Here is a 21,033-nt window from a genome sequence, read left to right on the forward strand (position 1 = left end):
AAGTCTGTTATCTGCCAAGACAGGCTCTCTTCGCCTCTTGTCTCTGGCTTGTGGCTCTCCTCCTGCCACACTTCCTCTTAGGTGCAGTGCAACTGTCTGTCCCTGTTCTGCTCTGGGACAAGTCTCAATGCTGAGACAGGCCATCCAGTTCTCTCTAACCCTGCCCCCAGCACCAGCTTTTATAGGGGCAGCCTGCTTCCCCTACTGGCCTGAGACAGGAGGCATTGCATGCTAATGTTCCCCTGACCAGAGAACCTCCCCCTTGCTCTCAGACACAGCTTTAATACATTTTGTGGCATCCAGGCCAGGGTGACACATATCTCCTGGGCATATGGGGTTCCTTCTGTCCTCGTGTCTCTGGGCCTTTCTCTGTGTTCCTGTTCCTTGCTTCCTTTCTTACTGTCCTTTCTGTTCCTTCTCCTTTCTCTCTTTCTCAGACTCCAGCCTCCTGACAAGGCCTGCCTGCGGAGCAGAGCCCATGCAGGGGCTCTGCTTCCTGTCTTCTCCTCTCACTCTTAGCTTCTTCTCTGCACTGCACTGACTACTGTCCTAAGATGGTGCCCACCTTTTATACCTCCTTCTAACACCCGAGCCCAGGTGACTAGCTACCAATGGGCTCCTGCCTATGCCCAGAGACCCACCCCTATCTGCTCCTACACCACTGGGTGTACTTTCCCCTCCCCACTCCAGTCAGAGACAGATGCTGTCGTGCCTGCACTTCTATCTTGTGGGAGCACCGTTGAGCTGTCCCTCGGAAATGGGGTGTGTGTAGTGCATGCAGCTACTGAGTCCTGGTCCACACTTCATCCTTACCCGGGAGTGGAATATCACACCTCTGGTCTGAGGTGCAATACCCCTGTAGCAGCCGAGCCCTCGGGGTGCTACATTCCCCCCTGGTAAATCATAGCACGTCCTCGGGCTGGAAAAGAGCAAAACAATTTAAAGCATACAAAAATTTTAGAATGCATTCACATATAAGACATTTAACCAAAAACTCATCCCTTTATGGGAGGTACTCTTTTCTTTCCAACGTTACTGGTATAAACATTATAAGACTTTCTTCACACACACATAAAATACCATTAACTCTTTTAGCAGCATATAAAACTTTTTCAGTATAAGACATTCTTAAGTAAAACATTTTTTTTTCAAAAAACACATTCTTGAGTTCTGGCCGTGGTGCGACTTGCGACCAGGTGTTCTTTCTTCTTAGGGGAATGGCTGCTCTCAGTCCCCAGCCAGATTAGGAAAAAGGTATGGCTGTTCTCAGTCCCCAGCCAGATAAGGGATATAGGGGGTAACTTCTACACAGTTCTATATCAGTCCCAACGGGGACCACACTCCACTCAGTAACAGTTTCTATACCCTTACGGGTAACTATATACAGTTCCATTTATCGTTCACTGGTAACGGTGTCCTCCTGATGCTTCCTTCTTGTACTCTTCAGACCCGTCCGGGCCCTCAGGGTAGTCCATTACTGGGCGGTACCGCAGTTCCTCCTCTGTTAGATGGTGGACATGGAGGGCATACAGTCCCTTTGCGCCCTTGTGTAGCAGGCCTTGCGACCGGGCCTGGAGAAGGTCGCTGTTAATGACGCCCGGGGTCAGAGGGTGCGACTTTGGGCCTGGGCGCGGGCTGGTGGCGGCAGTGACCAGGGCTGGAGGGCTCGGCAGCAGGGCTTGTTGCGGGGTCTGGAGCAGGTCGGTGTTTGCAGTGCCCGGGATCGGGCGCTCCACCAGGGGGCCCGGGAGCAGGCTGACGCTGGCAGCATCCGGGACAGGGAGACTCCTCTTACCTGCTCCCGCGACCGCTCCTGCATCACGCGTCTTCTCCTGGCGCTGGTCGGGGCCCGCGATGGCTGGGGCACTGCCGATGCTGGGCAGCTTGGTCTGCTGCCGGTCCGCCATCTTGCTCTCCGTTCCTGGTGTCCTCCTCACCCCTGGTGGACCGTGGCCTACCTTGCGATGGTCTTCCTCCGTAGGCCGCGGCTCCGCAGCCGATCGTCGGGGTCGAGGACCTTGCATCGCGCTCCTGTGACGTCAGCGTCGCTCCCTCTCCCTTCCAGGACCTTACGCAGCGTCAGTGCGTGGGGCGGAGCTTCGGATCTTGCGCGCTTTCGATGTCCACGCCCATCTTCTTCCCGCACGGCGTCCCGAAGATGGCGCCCGATGGCGGGAAAACGACTGCGGATGGCGGGAAGACGGCAGAAGATGGCGGGAAACGACCCAAGATGGCGTCCGATGGCGGGAAACAACTCCGGACGGCGGGAAACTTTACCACAGGTAAGTACAAAAGTCTTTTTCAGGCACGCAGTACCCGGTGGTTACGGGCTGGTTTGAATCCTGCCGACTACGCCAAAAGTTGACTCGCCCCCTGGGCCGCTTGGGGAACCCGGAACTGGGCCTCTTGTGGGATGCTGGGGGTTGTAGTCTCCGTGTGGCGGCGACCCGGTTCGTGGCTCAGGGTAGTCAAACCAGTGGCAGTCTTAGTATAATAACAAATGTCCGACTACGCCACCCGTGGATTGCGGTCAGTAGGGACCGCCGCTGCGCTGCAGACCGCTGAGGCTGATGTTGTATGTGCAGCCAGGTATGGGATAACTCCCCACGGGAGAAGTATTGCCTCAGGGCAGCTAGTGTGGATGATGGGAGTGATGGTGTGAGGGTCCCAGTACTAATGGTGCGGCGATGAAACACAGAGACGTGTGGTTGCAGTTTCCAATGCTTTACTCACAGTTCTTTACTGGTCCTAGTCACCTCGGTACCGGCGGTAACTGCCCAAGCCGTGCTGCGTCCACCAGGCAAGGGGCTCGACAAACTCCCAGGCAATTCCAGAGTGTGGCACAGGGCTCCCTTCTCTTCCTTTCTCTGGCCGTCCCCACCAGTGACCCACCTTTGTCCAGCTTCCTCGGGCCTTCTCTTGGCGAAACCTATCTCCGGTTTCGCTGACCCTATGTGGTATGCTTTCCTGGTGGATGTAGTGAGGGGTCGCACCAAGTTGTGGTCACAACCTCCGGTCTTTGGCTGAGGAATCTGTTGCCTCCACCAATTTGGGTTCCGGTACCCTGCTCTGCCAACCCGTCACCCGCCAGTCTCCTGGGTCCTTAGGGTTCTCTCTGTCCTCGTGTCTCTGGGCCTTTCTCTGTGTTCCTGTTCCTTTCTTACTTTCCTTTCTGTTCCTTCTCCTCTCTCTCTCAGGCCCCGGCCTCCTGACAAGGCCTGCCCGTGGAGCAGAGCCCATGTAGCAGCTCTGCTCCCTGTCACTTCTCCTCAGACTCAACACTGTTCTAAGATGGTGCCCACCTTATATACCTCCTTCTAACACCCGAGCCCAGGTGACTAGCAACCAATGGGCTCCTGCCTATGCCCAGAAACCCTCCCCTACACCACTGGCTTTTCCTCCCCCCGCCCCACTCCAGCCAGGGACAGATGCTGTCGTGCCTGCACTTCTGTCTAGTGGGAGAACCGTTGAGCTGTCCCCCGGAAATGGGGTGTGTGTGATGCATGCAGCCTACCGAGCCCTAGTCCACACTCCATCCTTACCCGGGAGTGGAATACCACACCTCTGGTCTGAGGTGCAATACCCCTGTAGCAGCCGAGCCCTCGGGGTGCTACATTTGCACACGGGCCTAAAAGGCCCCAGGTATATGAAAGTGTAGATTTTTATGGTCATGCGTTCTAGGGTTAAGTGGCATCAATTGCCCCACAGTTGCTTAAAACGGTTGGTGAGATGATTTTACCAAATCCTCAAGCTTTTAGTCTCTCAAGGATAACACAGGGGTAGAAAAGTCCATGCGAATCCATGATTTGTTCATCTTTATGAACGTGAGTCTGTCTACATTCTCAGTGGACAGCCGCGTGCGCTTATCTGTCAGCACACCACCAGCAGCGCTGAACACACGTTCAGAGAGAACACTGGCTGCAGGGCATGACAAGATCTCCAAGGCGTGAGTGGCGAGCTCCGGCCATTTTTCCAGATTGGAATACCAAAATGAGCAAGGGTCCAGTGACACAGACATGGCTTCGATGTTCACTTGGAGATACTCCTGCACCATCCTCTCTAGGCATTGACTATGTGTCAGACTTCTTGTCTCCTGTGGCCTTGCAAAGGATGGTCTAAAAAAGTGGTGAAACGATTCCACAAAATTGCTGTTACCAGCAGATACTGTGTTACTGTTACGGTTTGAGTGATGAAGACTCGACAGTCCCACGGTTGGCAAGTTAGAACTGTGAGATTCACTACGTGCACCACTGGTGTTTTGTGGAAAAGCACATGTAAGATTCCGCAACAGCGTCTGCAGATACTCCTGCATGCGTCAATCCCTTTTTATGGCAGGAATTATTTCGGCAAATTTACTTTTGTACCGGGGATCTAAGAGTGTGGCAACCCAGTAGTCGGGATTACTTAGAATTTTGACAATCTGAGGGTCATGTTGCAGGTAGTGCTGCAAGAAGGCACTCATGTGTCTTGCGCATCCAGGAGGACCAAGTCCTTGTTGTGTTGGTAGCGAGGTAAGAATCATGCTTCCTTCCTCTGCCCTCTCCCCCCAACCTCGCACAACAGAAATGTGATCAAGGTCTCCCTCATCTGATGAGTCTTCCATGCCCATCGCCAGTTCGTCCTCCACTTCTTCCTCGGCTCCTGCACCTTCCTCAACAGTTTGGCTGCTACCATGTGCCCTGGTTAATCCCTCTCCCCCACCCTCCCATGCCTGCCGCCTTGGTGCTGCCAACCGTCTGGACCTTGGAGATGTTATCCCTTCCGCATACGACTCCTCCTCTACTTCCTCCACCTCCTCTTGTCCCACCACCTGACTCTGAATTCTGTTTAATGTGCGCTCCAGCATGTAAATCACCGGAATAGTCATGCTGATTATGGCATCGTCGTCAGCACTAAACATCTTCGTCACCATTTCAAAATTGTGCAGAAGGGTGTGTGGCGCCCCTGAGGGTTCAGTCGCCACAGAGTTACTGCATCTCACCCAGAGGTGTGGTATCTCACCCTCAGGTAAGGAAGGCGTATGGCTCGGGACCCTAACACCTGCATCCAACACATACCCGCAGTGGGGGTAGGGCGAGATTGCTCCTAAGGGAGAGCACAGTCCCAGGTCCCTAGCTGGTGGGATGGTCCTATGTAGTGGGTGCTTAGGGGAGCAGCTTAGGGGAGCACATGACAGGGAGAGTATAAATAGGAAGCCATCTTAGAAAGAGCAAGCCAGTCAGAGGAGGAAAAGTGTCAGGAGCAGAGGCTCGGCATGAGCTCTGCTCCGGAGGCGGGCCTAGCCTGGGAGGCCCAGGACTGAAGGAGAGAAGAGAGGAGTGGGAGCAGGAAGGCTCCAGGAACCGAAGGGACCCTAGGGCTACGGGCCGTGCAGAAGGCCACCCGTACTCCCGCTGCTACCAGGAGGAAGAGGGGTCAGGCCAGATAAGGGGAACCGGTCCCTCAACTAGCGGAGAAACAGCAAGGCTCAACTAGAAACCGGAGGCTGCAGCATTTCATGTACTGCAGGCAAAAGTCCACACCAGTCTCACTAAGAAGGTAGCCACATAGGACCCAGGGGACGGAACACAAGTCGCCCGCCAAGGCCCGATGATACCGGATAGAAGTGTCACTGGGTGTGAGGTGCAGGGAGAAGGCCAGAGAAAGGACACACAGAAGGGGGTCCTGCTAAGTTCTCCGGAGCTATCTGGGGGTGGACTGAGCCCCTCACTGAGTACGCACAGCACGACGGGTGAGATTGCTCTGGTACCTGTAATCTGGACTGCAACAACTGTGAGTAAAGATCTTGGGACTGCATCACACGGACTCTGTGTTCATTACTGACTCCCTGCACTACAACCACCATCATCCACCCACACTGCCCTGAAGCTACACTCTTCCTGTGTTGAGTAATAATACCATTGCTGCAAAACCACCAGCTACAGAGGGCTGTTCCGCAGCGGCGGCCCCTTTGGCCACACTCCACAGGTGGCGTAGTCGGACATTATAAAATCCATATATACAAATTACCCTTGGATTGACCGCCCTGGGTCACGGTCCGGGTCACCGCCACAGTGACTACAACCCCCAGCATCTACCGGCCCGGCTCAGGGTACCCCATGGCCCAGGGGGCGCGTCAACTTCATAGGTCCCTGATCTGAGACCACTCCTGCAACGTGATTTGCCCCACCTCTGGATCGCGTTGGCCCAGGCTATACATCAGAACGTATTGCACCAGGGCTTGTCGGTGCTGCCACAGTCGCTGCAACATGTGCAGAGTTGAATTCCACCGTGTCGGCACATCGCATTTCAGCCGGTGAACTGGCAGGCCCAATGACTTCTGTAGAGATGTAAGTCGTTGAGCTGCGGGATGCGAACGGCGTTAGTGAGCACACAGCGACCGTGCCCTCTGCAGAAGGCCATCTAGTCCGGGATAGTGGGCTAAAAATTTAAGGACAACCAGGTTCAACACGTGAGCCATACAAGGCACGTGTGTGACATTGCCCCGGCGAAGGGCCGCACCCAGGTTTGCAGGATTGTCGCACACGGCCTTCCCTTGTTGCAGGTCCAGTGGAGACAACCATTCATGAAACTGGGTCTCCAGAGCTGACCACAACTCCTCAGCTGTGTGACTCACATTTCCCAGATATTTCAAAGTAAACACTGATGCCGTTGAGCCCTGCTGCCAGCATAGTAAGGAGGTGTGCAGGATTCCTTCTGCGCAGTTAGAAAGCAGGTGGCATTACCAGACAGGCTTTGGGTGCAGGTGGAGGACCGAGAGGAGGTTGAGGAGGCAGAAGCAGTGGAGGAACTTCGAGATAAAGAGGATTGACGCACAACTCGTGGGGACGGTAAGACTTGGACAGCAGCCCCTTGTCCTGCTGTCACCATAGTTACCCAGTGCCCAGTCAGCGACATGTAACGCCCCTGTCCATGCCTACTCGTCCAAGTGTCTGTGGTGAAATGCACCCTGTCACACACAGAGTTTCTCAAAGAAGCGGTGATGTTGTGTGCGACATGCTGGTGGAGCGCAGGCACACCTTTCTTTGAGAAGAAGTGCCGACTGGGCATCTGGTACTGGGGCACTGCGGCGGACATAAGGTCTCGAAAATCCACTGTGTCCTCCAGGCGGAAAGGCAGCATTTCTGTAGCCAAAAGCTTGCAGATGGTGAAATTCAACCTCTTAGCTTTCTCATGGCTAGGAGGAAATGGTCTTTTACTTTTCCACACCTGAGGGACCGAGGGCTGGCTGTTGTGCTTAGATGGGGTTGAGTAGGGTGTCCACGGCAAACTGCCAGTCTGTGAGGAAGATGCAGGCAGACATGTTAGGTTGCCTTGATCCAAAGGTGGTGCTCTCGATGTCAGAGAGCGCTCAACACCAGCAGGTGTTTCCACTTCCCAGTTGTAAGAGTTACATTATTGTATTATCAAGGAAAGGGGGGCGGTAGGGGGCTGAGCATCTGGGTTTGGTTGGGGGTCCCCACAGTCTGCCTAGGCTAGATGCATTTAAAAATTCTTATTAGATACACAGGCGGTGCAGCTTGCTTCGCAGCTGGGCTACTACACCCAAAGTATTGCCTAGGCTAGATGCAGTTAAAAATTCTACGCTGACTAGCAGACACTGAAGATTTGGAGCAGACCTCTGAGTAAACAGCTCTTCAGACTCAACCATCTGTGTTACCCCAAGCCATAGTGTATGTAGTTTCTTACAGTTAAATGGGGGGGGGGGAGCGACCCAACCCACCTGGAATTGACGATGCCAACGTCACGTAAAACACAGCAAGGGGATTCCAAAAAGAGTCTCCATTTTTCCCCAAAATTGTGGCACAGACACCACTTAACACTAGAACGCATACCTGGGGCCTCGCAGGTCCGCCCTGTTAATTGTTTTCTATTTTCTGCAAGATTACTTTAGTTAGAATTTTGAAACTCTAGGTATTCTTCATGTATATAGTTGTTTGTCATTTGAGTTTGAGTTATTCCATGTTATTTGCACACGGGCCTAAAAGGCCCCAGGTATATGAAAGTGTAGATTTTTATGGTCATGCGTTCTAGGGTTAAGTGGCATCAATTGCCCCACAGGTGCTTAAAACGGTTGGTGAGGTGATTTTACCAAATCCTCAAGCTTTTAGTCTCTCAAGGATAACACAGGGGTAGAAAAGTCCTTGCGAATCCATGATTTGTTCATCTTTATGAACGTGAGTCTGTCTACATTCCCAGTGGACAGCCGCGTGCGCTTATCTGTCAGCACACCACCAGCAGCGCTGAACACACGTTCAGAGAGAACACTGGCTGCAGGGCATGATAAGATCTCCAAGGCGTGAGTGGCGAGCTCCGGCCATTTTTCCAGATTGGAATACCAAAATGAGCAAGGGTCCAGTGACACAGACATGGCTTCGATGTTCACTTGGAGATACTCCTGCACCATCCTCTCTAGGCATTGACTATGTGTCAGACTTCTTGTCTCCTGTGGCCTTGCAAAGGATGGTCTAAAAAAGTGGTGAAACGATTCCACAAAATTGCTGTTACCAGCAGATACTGTGTTACTGTTATGGTTTGAGTGATGAAGACTTGACAGTCCCACGGTTGGCAAGTTAGAACTGTGAGATTCACTACGTGCACCACTGGTGTTTTGTGGAAAAGCACATGTAAGATTCTGCAACAGCGTCTGCAGATACTCCTGCATGCGTCAATCCCTTTTTATGGCAGGAATTATTTCGGCAAATTTACTTTTGTACCGGGGATCTAAGAGTATGGCAACCCAGTAGTCGGGATTACTTCGAATTCTGCAATCTGAGGGTCATGTTGCAGGTAGTGCAGCAAGAAGGCACTCATGTGTCTTGCGCATCCAGGAGGACCAAGTCCTTGTTGTGTTGGTAGCGAGGTAAGAATCATACTTCCTTCCTCTGCCCTCTCCCGCCAACCTCGCACAACAGAAATGTGATCAAGGTCTCCCTCATCTGATGAGTCTTCCATGCCCATCGCCAGTTCGTCCTCCACTTCTTCCTCGGCTCCTGCACCTTCCTCAACAGTTTGGCTGCTACCATGCACCCTGGTTAATCCCTCTCCCCCACCCTCCCATGCCTGCCGCCTTGGTGCTGCCAACCGTCTGGACCTTGGAGATGTTATCCCTTCCGCATACGACTCCTCCTCTACTTCCTCCACCTCCTCTTGTCCCACCACCTGACTCTGAATTCTGTTTAATGTGTGCTCCAGCATGTAAATCACCGGAATAGTCATGCTGATTATGGCATCGTCGTCAGCACTAAAAATCTTCGTCGCCATTTCAAAACTGTGCAAAAGGGTGTGTGGCGCCCCTGAGGGTTCAGTCGCCACAGAGTTACTGCATCTCACCCAGAGGTGTGGTATCTCACCCTCAGGTAATGAAGGCGTAAGGCTCGGGACCCTAACACCTGCATCCAACACATACCCGCAGTGGGGGTAGGGCGAGATTGCTCCTAAGGGAGAGCACAGTCCCAGGTCCCCAGCTGGTGGGAGGGTCCTATGTAGTGGGTGCTTAGGGGAGCAGCTTAGGGGAGCACATGACAGGGAGAGTATAAATAGGAAGCCATCTTAGAAAGAGCAAGCCAGTCAGAGGAGGAAAAGTGACAGGAGCAGAGGCTCGGCATGAGCTCTGCTCCGGAGGCGGGCCTAGCCTGGGAGGCCCAGGACTGAAGGAGAGAAGAGAGGAGTGGGAGCAGGAAGGCTCCAGGAACCGAAGGGACCCTAGGGCTACGGGCCGTGCAGAAGGCCACCCGTACTCCCGCTGCTACCAGGAGGTAGAGGGGTCAGGCCAGATAAGGGGAACCGGTCCCTCAACTAGCGGAGAAACAGCAAGGCTCAACTAGAAACCGGAGGCTGCAGCATTTCATGTACTGCAGGCAAAAGTCCACACCAGTCTCACTAAGAAGGTAGCCACATAGGACCCAGGGGACGGAACACAAGTCGCCAGCCAAGGCCCGAGGATACTGGATAGAAGTGTCACTGGGTGTGAGGTGCAGGGAGAAGGCCAGAGAAAGGACACACAGAAGGGGGTCCTGCTAAGTACTCCGGAGCTATCTGGGGGTGGACTGAGCCCCTCACTGAGTACGCACAGCATGATGGGTGAGATTGCTCTGGTACCTGTAATGTGGACTGCAACAACTGTGAGTAAAGATCTTGGGACTGCATCACACGGACTCTGTGTTCATTACTGACTCCCTGCACTACAATCACCATCATCCACCCACACTGCCCTGAAGCTACACTCTTCCTGTGGTGAGTAATAATACCATTGCTGCAAAACCACCAGCTTCAGAGGACTGTTCCGCAGCGGCGGCCCCTTTGGCCGCACTCCACAGGTGGCGTAGTCGGACATTATAAAATCCATATATACAAATTACCCTTGGATTGACCGCACTGGGTCACGGACCGGGTCACCGCCACAGTGACTACAACCCCCAGCGTCTACCGGCCCGGCTCAGGGTACCCCACGGCCCAGGGGGCGCGTCAACTTCATAGGTCCCTGATCTGAGACCACTCCTGCAACGTGATTTGCCCCACCTCTGGATCTCGTTGGCCCAGGCTATACGTCAGAACGTATTGCACCAGGGCTTGTCGGTGCTGCCACAGTCGCTGCAACATGTGCAGAGTTGAATTCCACTGTGTCGGCACATCGCATTTCAGCCGGTGAACTGGCAGGCCCAACGACTTCTGTAGAGATGTAAGTCGTTGAGCTGCGGGATGCGAACTGTGGAAGTGAGCACACAGCGACCGTGCCCTCTGCAGAAGGCCATCTAGTCCGGGATAGTGGGCTAAAAATTTATGGACAACCAGGTTCAACACGTGAGCCATACAAGGCACGTGTGTGACATTGCCCCGGCGAAGGGCCGCACCCAGGTTCGCAGGATTGTCGCACACGGCCTTCCCTGGCTGCAGGTCCAGTGGAGACAACCGTGCATGAAACTGGGTCTCCAGAGCTGACCACAACTCCTCAGCTGTGTGACTCACATTTCCCAGACATTTCAAAGTAAACACTGATGCCGTTGAGCCCTGCTGCCGGCATAGTAAGGAGGTGTGCAGGATTCCTTCTGCGCAGTTAGAAAGCAGGTGGCATTACCAGACAGGCTTTGGGTGCAGGTGGAGGACCGAGAGGAGGTTGAGGAGGCAGAAGCAGTGGAGGAACTTCGAGATAAAGAGGATTGACGCACAACTCGTGGGGACGGTAAGACTTGGACAGCAGCCCCTTGTCCTGCTGTCACCATAGTTACCCAGTGCCCAGTCAGCGACATGTAACGCCCCTGTCCATGCCTACTCGTCCAAGTGTCTGTGGTGAAATGCACCCTGTCACACACAGAGTTTCTCAAAGAAGCGGTGATGTTGTGTGCGACATGCTGGTGGAGCGCAGGCACACCTTTCTTTGAGAAGTAGTGCCGACTGGGCATCTGGTACTGGGGCACTGCGGCGGACATAAGGTCTCGAAAATCCACTGTGTCCTCCAGGCGGAAAGGCAGCATTTCTGTAGCCAAAAGCTTGCAGATGGTGAAATTCAACCTCTTAGCTTTCTCATGGCTAGGAGGAAATGGTCTTTTACTTTTCCACACCTGAGGGACCGAGGGCTGGCTGTTGTGCTTAGATGGGGTTGAGTAGGGTGTCCACGGCAAACTGCCAGTCTGTGAGGAAGATGCAGGCAGACATGTTAGGTTGCCTTGATCCAAAGGTGGTGCTCTCGATGTCAGAGAGCGCTCAACACCAGCAGGTGTTTCCACTTCTCAATGAACTGACGACCTGCCAATCACACTGGCTGTTGCAGGTAAAGAGGTGGCAGGTCTGCGTCCAAAAACATGTGTGACTGTTGTCCCCCCAGTCACAGAGGATGAAGAGGCCGCGGATGCACAAGATGGGGCAGACGGTGGTTGGCCCAGCCTGCTAGGCCGCATTGTAGCACAGTGAGCTTCCCACTGCAACTTATGCTTCATATCCATGTGACGGTTCATGCATGAAGTACTCAAAGTATGGATTTTTTGGCCTCTACTTAGCTTTTGGTGACAAATATTACAGATAACACGAGTTGGGTCATCCTTATCATTCTGAATAAATGCCCAGGCTATGCAAGGCTTAGAGCCCATGCGACCTGAAGAGCCACTACGACTTGTGGTCAGAGGCAGAGTTGTGGTTGAGGATGCAGTTGTTGACGTGCTTCCAGTACTCCGTCTCTGTCCAGGAAGGCGCAACCTTACCTCGTTGTCAATAGCATCTGTGACGCCCCGCTGCGCTTGGTATCACAGATCCTAGAAGAGTGTATTGATGGAATCCTCCACAAGAGGCCCCCGTAAACATTCACACATCTCCACCTTCCACCTCAGACCAGCAGAGGGAGCCCGTTAGGGATATAAATAGGGAAGGTGGAGCTAGGCAGTTCAGTTTTTCTGAAGAGTTCCTGCAGTAGAGAAGCCTAAGAGAGGTCAGTCTGCAGTGGAGCTCAGTCTAGTCTAGAGAACTCAGTTAATAGTTCAGCAGTGGAGCACGAGGCTCCTGCTAGCTAGATTCAGGGAGCCCAGATAGAGCTTAAGGTGTGCCGGCGCCATAAGATCGGTGAAGCGTGGCAAGCTGCCGTTAGTGTGTATAGCCTAGTGAGGGCCCGAGTAGGCTGAAGGCGAGTGGCGAGTTAGTACATAAGGGGCAGAGGAGCTTAACCAGCTCACCCCGAAGCATTTACCGGACACCGGATCCGAGCTTGCCGGGATCTCTATGACCCAGTAAGGCATAACCGGAATCCCTGGAGAACTACAAGTCCCAGGATCGCTAAGGTGCTGATACGTAACAGAGCCAGGAGACGCTTAAGCCCCGCATACTGGGAGCGTGAACTCCAAGAGAAGGCCCTACCACAAGGTCAGCCAGCGCAGGACAGAGACAAAGTTAGGCCTAGCTCCAGGCAGGTCAGAAACTTACTACACAGAGGCAAGAAACAGGAAGCCCTACACCCGCTCATTGGGGAGGATCCTGATATGCACCCTTCACCCTACAGTGCTCCGGGATGTGCCTGAATTTCCTCCAGTAAAAGGTACTGAAGTGACTACCGTGTTCATTCCCGTTCTTGATCTGACCCAGCTGGGTCTCGCCTGTCCTGCATTCCCCCTGCATACGCTGCCCTGAGACCTAGCTCCACCTGTGGGGAGCTATACCATCGAGCTGCCTTATCACGGGTCTCAGTGGACTGCTGCAGCGCTGGTGCTTCTCACCAGATACCACAGGTGGCGTCACGAACTCTTATAAAATTAACAATTATCCACCCTTTTAAAGAGTGACAGGGTACGGGCCAGGGAGCCGACCACCGCGACATCCCCAAGGCCAGGCAAAGGCCCGGGTACCGAGTCATCCCCATCCCCTGGGCTAGTCACATCCTCCTCCACCTCCTCCGCTGACCTCATCGACTGGCTGACTGTGAGTTGACAGTAAGTGGGATCTCCAACCTCGTCATCATCACCCTGTGTGTTATCACACCCGTCGTCCTCAAAGCCAACCTCTTCCTGCCCTGACCGAAAAGTCAAGTTGTCGCTCCAATCAGGTATTTGAGTCTCATCATCGTCTTCATCATTGTCTCCACCAACAGGAGTTACAGTTTGGGAACGAGGGTCTACATTATGCTCAGAACCTTCTTCATCTGGTCCTGGATCCGACTTATAAAGATTCTGGGCATCAGTGCAGATCATTTCCTCGTCTGGATTAACAGAAGCTCTGGAGCAGACCTCCGTTTCCCAGGCTATAGTATGAGTAAACAACTCTGCAGACTCAACCATCTGTGTTACCCCATACTCAGACGGGCAGCTGGAGACTTGGGAGCTGTGAGGAAGCAAGTGCGATTGGGGTGACACCTCTGAGGACTGGAGTATTTGTGATGTTGAAATTGAGGTGGAGGAGAGCCCACTTGAAGGAGCACTTGATATCCGCTGAAGCACCTGCTGTTTTTGTGCCTCATCTGGAATTTGTAGCGATGGGCGTGTCCATAAGAAAGGGATCGTATCACATTGTCCACGAAAAGAAGTCGACATCTTAGTTTGGCTGGAAGATGGTCTTTCTTCTGCAGATGTTACTCCCCCCCCACCGCGGGGGGGCTCGACCCACCAGCGGACAGGCACCAGTATTGGGAGAGGGGGGCTGGCCGTCAGGGTCCACCGCGGCTCTGGCACAAACCCGGCGACACGGAGGTGGCACGGGCAGGAACGGACTGGCCGTGTCGGCTTCTCACTTTTTGGATTTTAGAAGGGCATGACATGCCTATATCTGTGTCTCCCCCTCCTTTTACTCCTCCACCTCTTTTCTTTTCACATGACTATATGTACTTGTCACTTTTCCATGTGTTAGTTATGTCTTCTGAGCAGTTTGTCAGCTTTTGGACACCTTTGAAGGTGTTTTCTATGTGTTTCTATGTGTTTTTGTTTGCCTGCCATTGGTTTTAACGGTGTTCAAAGGTGTTCGACGAACAGTTCGACGAACAGTTCGGCGAACACATGGGTGTTCGACGAACCGAACCAAACTCGAACACTACGGGGGTGGCTCAACACTAATGCTGAGCTCTGTATAACCCCAAACACCACTGATTGGCAGTTTTCTGTGTACACTGTGCAGAGGCAGAAAGCTGCCAATCAGTGGTGTGGGCAGTGTATACAAAGCTCATGAATATGGAGGACTACTTGGCAGCTGGTTTACTAGTCCTCTAGTGATAATCTCCTGCTGATAAAACTGTGATTTTATTAAAACTACAGCAAAAAGAGCAGTAAGTGACACATCGCTGGAATCAGGGTTTCTGTCTCTATATTATGATGCTCTCAGATTAAGTGTAAAAAAATCTAACTTTTCACCTATCCTATGGAGAATTATAATGGTGGACCAACCCCTTTGCTACAGAACATAGGTGATTACCATACACCTAAAAAGACTCCTTACTATGAAGTGGGGAAGATATTTTTTTGATCGGATAACAGTCTACCAGAGCCCATAGACATTCTTAGGATATGTCATCAATGTCTGATCGGTTGTGGTCCGACACCCGTCACCCCCGCCGATCAGCTGCTAACGGTGTTGGTGGCCACTGGCTGGAAATGCTCACTTTCAGAGCTGGCCATCTTCTGATAGTGGCCACGGCTGTGTACTACACATCTGCCTCCTATTCAAATGCAATCCGCCCATGGTAAGTATCTTGTTGCACGGGCTTCACATAGGCAGGTGTTGTCTAACGTGGACAGCCCCTTTTAGATTTGCCTATGTGACATTCATTGCCGTTTTTGTTGATGGTTTCCAAGAGAACATATTTTTTCTACATTGCATGGAATACAGATGAGCAGCAAACAAAGTAATGAAGATGAAGCTGCTGAGTTATAGATCTTACCTGATCGGTATCCTTCAGTGTTCTCTTCTGATGTTTTGTGTATTATTTTCTTTTTACTCTGATTTATATACAATAGATGAAGGCCCCAGTCTGCCCTCATGTCCTCCTCTGAACTGTACACTATGTAGTACCTCATTCTATTCATTTATGTTCATGTTTTCTGGTCATGATCTGCAGCTGTTTGATTATTTCACTTTTATTTTTGTGACCTCGCATCACCTTTTTTGGTGAATTTGATTCATTCTCCTTACACTTCAACCATCATATTGCCATGCATGGGTTTTAATATTACTTCTGACTCCTTATATTAGTAATAACTTTATAGTAACATGGAAAACTTTTTTTCTGATGTATATAGTTCACATTATGTCCATGTGAATACAAATTAACAAATATCAGTCTTTTTCAAGACTATTTGGTCTTTGTAGGTCATAGGTGTATTGCAAAATCCGCTCCAAGGACCGCAATATTTATACTCAATTTATAATACAGGGATCTTATTGTGTGGTTAAGGAACCATTAGGCCACCTTAGGCACCAGCTTTCGTGATAAAATTATAGCCTTTACATTTTATAGACTTACTTGCCTAAAATATATGTAATGGTGTTGGATGAGATAAAACTACCACTATGTCACAGAACATCGTTAATATACACAATTATTTCTCATCATATAGATAATAAACATCAAAGTCACAGTAAATGGATAGTAAACACAATTATGTCACAATATATGGATAGTGAACAACATAGTGATGTCACAGTACATACATAATAAACAGTGATGTCACAGTAAATGGATAGTAAACACAGTGATGTCACAGTACATAGATAGTAAGCACAATAATGTCACAGTAAAAGGATAATAAATACAATGATGTCACAGTACATGGGTAATAAACATAGCCATAGAAAGTTAAGAGTTGGAAAGGACCTCCAGGGTCATCGTGTCCAACCCCCGGCTCAATGCAGGATTCACTAAACCATCTCAGACAGATGCCTGTCCAGCCTCAGTATGAAAACTTCCATTGAAGGAGAACTCACCACCTCTCGTGGCAGCCTGTTCCACTCATTGATCACCCTCACTGTCAAAAAGTTTTTTTCTAATATCTAATCTGTATCTTCTCCCTTTCAGTTTCATCCCATTGCTTCTTGTGTTTACATGTGCAAATGAGAATAAGGATAAATCCCTCTACTGTGTGACAGCCCTTCACATATTGGTAGACAGCTATTAAGTCTCCTCTCAGTCTTCTCTTTTGCAAGCTAAACATTCCCAAATTCTCTAACCGTTCCTCGCAGGACATTGTTTGCCGACCGGTCACCATTCTGGTAGCTCTTTTCTGAACTTGCTCCAGTTTCTTCATATCTTTTTTAAGATGTGGTGCCTAGAACTGGACACTGTATTCCAGATGAGGTCTGACCAAGGAGGAGTAGAGGGGATAATTGCTTCACATGATCTACACTCTATGCTTCTGGTAATGTAACCTAGAATTGTATTTGCCTTTTTTGCTGCTGCATCACACAGTTGACTCATGTTCAGTCTGTGATCTATTAGTATACCCAAGTCTTTCACACGTGGTGTTGCTTAGCACTACTGCTCCCATTCTGTATATGCTTTTCTCATTTTTCTAGCCCAAATGTAGGACTTTGCATTTCTACCTTTTAAAAACCATTCTGTTAGTTGTTGCCCACAGTTCCAGTTTGTTTAGATCTTTTTGAATCCTCTCTCTCTCTTCTCTAGTATTAGCTATCCCTCCTAGCTTTGTGTCATCAGCAAATGTAATCAGTTTACCCTCAATTCCTTCATCTAAATCATTGATAAAGATGTTGAACAACACAGGTCCCAGGACAGAGCGTAGTGGTATCCCACTTGAGATACCACAAGGAATCTCCCTCGGCCTGTTTTCTCACTCTGCACCTCACTCCTCCTCCACATGATACCTCACTGTGCTGGCAGTCTGTGTGGTCATGAACAAGATGGATTTGAGCTTTTTTTTTCAGAGTGATTGACACGTTCAGGAGGTCGGGGAATGGAAGAAGTGGCTCCTAAGTGGAAAAAAAGCAGAACTCTCTGATAAGATATATTACAAAGTTTCTTATATTCGTCTGTACTATTGATTTATTTATAGTTTGTTGAAAGTACAGTTCTATTTTAATAGAAAAACAGCAAGTTCAAGCAGCAACTACCCATCTCTTGTTGTCCGCTGTGCGCCCAAAGACGCGGCTGAACTGGGCGGTTTTAGTGCTTTTTTTCTTTCTTGTCTTCTTGGTGGAGGCTAAAAAACAAGTATGTAAAAAACTGCAGATATGTTATTAAATGCCGAATCAAAGCTGTTCTGTACTATAAAAAGCACATTAAAAACGCAGCTTCACATCTGCACCAGAAATGCATCAAATAAGGGGGAAAAGATTGTTATTGTGTAGTTTGGTGCAGATCCTGCAGAAAACAAAAAATACAGTATTTATGCAACGTTTGAACATGGCATTACAGGCACAAAAAAGCCATGAACTGAACCTACATAAAGATGAGAAAGTTCTGGCTGCTCTGTCTGTGATTGAAGGAGCAAAAAATAATCCACAGGTCCCAAATAGAGATGAGTAGGGCGCACAGATGACGTCACACCAGCCCTGGGTGATCAAAAGCTTCTGGGGACGCCAGTAGGTAAAAGATTTGCAGACTTTCGCCCAGTCGCCCGGTAGCACTGACCTGGACGCTGGATCAGAGACCCGTGAATCTGTGGCGCCCTGCTGCGCATTGGTGCCACAGAACCCAGAAGGGTGCATGGATGGATTTCTCCACAAGAGGCCCTCACTACATTCACACACCTCCACCTTTCACCTCATACCAGCAGAGGGAGCCCTGATAGGGATATATAAAGGGAAGGTGGAGCCAGGCAGTTGAGATTATTCAGAGTTGAGGCTAGTGTTTAGTGACAGTGCAGTGTGCTCTGAAGAGAGAGCAGCACGCAGGCTGCTGTGTGAAGCAAGCTAGGCCTCCAGCAGCCCTGAAGCCTAGTGAGGGCCCCGAGTGTGGTCGACGGCGAGGAGAAAAGGAGAATGGAACCAAGGGGGCAGAGGAGCATAGTAAGCTCACCACGTTATATTTACCGGACACTGGGTCCACGCCTACAGGGACTCATTATACCCAGTAGGATAACCGCAATCCCAGGAGGACTACAAGTCCCTGGCTAACCTGAAGCTAGACACCAACAGGACCAGGAACCACAAAGGCCCCGACATCCAGGGAAAGTGGTTGCCAACCAGAGGTCCTACTTCAGAGCAACAGGTGAAGTAAAAGCAGGACACATAGTCTAGGCTCAGTTGCAGGCTGGCCAGGCATATACACAGAGAGAGACATGGATCAGGAGGCCTTATACCCGCTCCCTGGGGAGAAGTCCAGAAGTGCGCCCCCTTCACCTGGAGTACCCTGGACCATACTTAACAGCTGTACCAGTAAAGGTAATGAAGCAAATCCCCTGCCTCTGTCCGTTATTCATGCCGCGCCATCGTTGTGTCCCTGCACCACAACGCCCAGCGCAACCTGCCTCGTTTTATACTGCACTGAGGCCTGCTCCACCTGTGGGGAGCCGAACCATCTATAGCTGCCCTGAGACGTGCCTCAGAGGACTGTTGCAGTGCTGGTGACTTTCACCAGACACCACAGGTGGCGTCACAAACTTTTCTATTCATTTTATTTCCCCTTTTTGCACTGACCGCCCTGGGTCACGGACCGGGCCAGCCACCGCGATATTCCCCCCTGCAAGCAGCCATAAGGCCCAGCTGCCAAGTACCCCACGGCCCTGGGGGCGAGTCAGAACTTGGCGTCACGAACAGGATTGCGTGTCCGTTGCCACCGGGTACTGTGCGCCTTAAGAGACTGTAATACTCACTGTGGTGAAGTTTTCCCGCCATTCCTGAAGTTTTCCCGCCATATCGGCCATTTTTCCTGTTGCCGTGAGGGAAGAAGAAGGGCGTAACCACAGGAAGCGCGTGAAGTTGAGGACACGCCCCGCCCCTGTCGTTGAACCAGGAAGCGTCAGGTCCTGGAAGGAGTCAGAGGACGCTCTGACGTCAGACGCGAGCGATGCAAGGTCCTGCAAGAAGACCGTCGCCCGCGGAGCTGCGGCCTACCTGTTGAAGAAGGTAGGCTCCGGTTCACTAGGGGGGCGCAACCATGGCCGACGACCAGCAAGCCTCCGGAGCACCGGTTACCGCTCTAGATGCCCAACCTGCGCCCGGCGCTGCACAGGCCGGAGCGGCCGCTCCACCAGCAGGGGTCGTAGCCCCGTTGATACCTATGGCCCTGCCGTATATCCCTGGAGCGAAGTGGTTCCTCCAGTATAACGGCAAACCGGACACACTGTCCGGATTCAAGAGGAAAATATGCGGCATACTGGACGTGTACTCTATGACTGGCAAGCAGAGAGCCGCTGTAGTGTTAGGACAATTGACTGGTGCCGCTGAGCGAGAAGTTGAAATCTGGCCAGCCGCAGACCAAGAATCAGTGTCCATCATCTTTAAAAGACTGCAGACAGCGTTTGAAAACCGCCCTGAGACAGATCTCCAGATGACGTTCTACCATTGTGTCCAGAAGCCTGAGGACAGTATCCGGGACTATGCCTGGCGCTTACAGGAGGTCCTGCGGTCCCTGAAACAGGTTAGTCCAGCCAGCATCCATGATGAAAATAAAATGCTGACAGAACAATTCATCCGGGGGTTGAAGTCCCAGGAAGAGAGCAGAACTGTACGGTGGTGGGCCTTAGACCATCCAGATGTCACCTTTGACACCCTTAAGCCCTTTACCCCCGAGGGTGGTTTGCATGTTAATGACCAGGCCAATTTTTACAATTCTGAGCACTGTCACTTTATGAGGTAATTACTCTGAAATGCTTCAACGGATCCCCCTGATTCTGAGACTGTTTTTTCATGACATATTGTACTTCATGATTGTGGTAAAATTTCTTCGATATCACTTGCGTTTATTTGTGAAAAAAACGGAAATTTGACGAAAATTTTGAAAATTTTGCAATTTTCAAAATTTGAATTTTTATGCCCTTAAATCAGAGAGATATGTCACACAAAATAGTTAATAAATAACATTTACCACATGTCTACTTTACATCAGCACAATTTTGGAACCAAAATTTTCTTTTGTTAGGGAGCTATAAGGGTTAAAAATTGACCAGCGATTTCTCATTTTTCCAACCAGATTTACAAAACCATTTTTTTAGGGACCACATCACATTTGAAGTCACTTTGAGAGGTCTTTCTGACAGAAAATACCCAAAAGTGACACCATTCTAAAAACTGCACCCCTCAAGGTGCTCAAAACCACATTCAAGAACTGTATTAACCCTTCAGGTGCTTCACAGGAATTTTTGGAATGTGGAAGAAAAAAATGAACATTTAACTTTTTTCACAAAAATGTAATTTTAGACCCAATTTTTTTTATTTTCGCAGGGGTAACAAGAAAAAATGGACCACAAAATTTGTTGTGCAATTTCCCCTGGGCATGCATATCCCCCATATGTGGGGAAAAAACACTGTTTGGGCGCACGGCAGGGCTCGGAAGGGAAGGAGCGCCATTTGACTTTTTGATTGTAAAATTTGCTTGAATAATTAGCGTACGCCATGTTGCGTTTGGAGAGCCCCTGATGTGCCTAAACAGTGGAAACCACCCACAAGTGA

The sequence above is a fragment of the Phyllobates terribilis genome, unplaced genomic scaffold (genome assembly GCF_046119375.1).
Source record: "Phyllobates terribilis strain yellow unplaced genomic scaffold, ASM4611937v1 Scaffold_9__5_contigs__length_417890890, whole genome shotgun sequence".
Lineage (NCBI taxonomy): Eukaryota > Metazoa > Chordata > Amphibia > Anura > Dendrobatidae > Phyllobates > Phyllobates terribilis.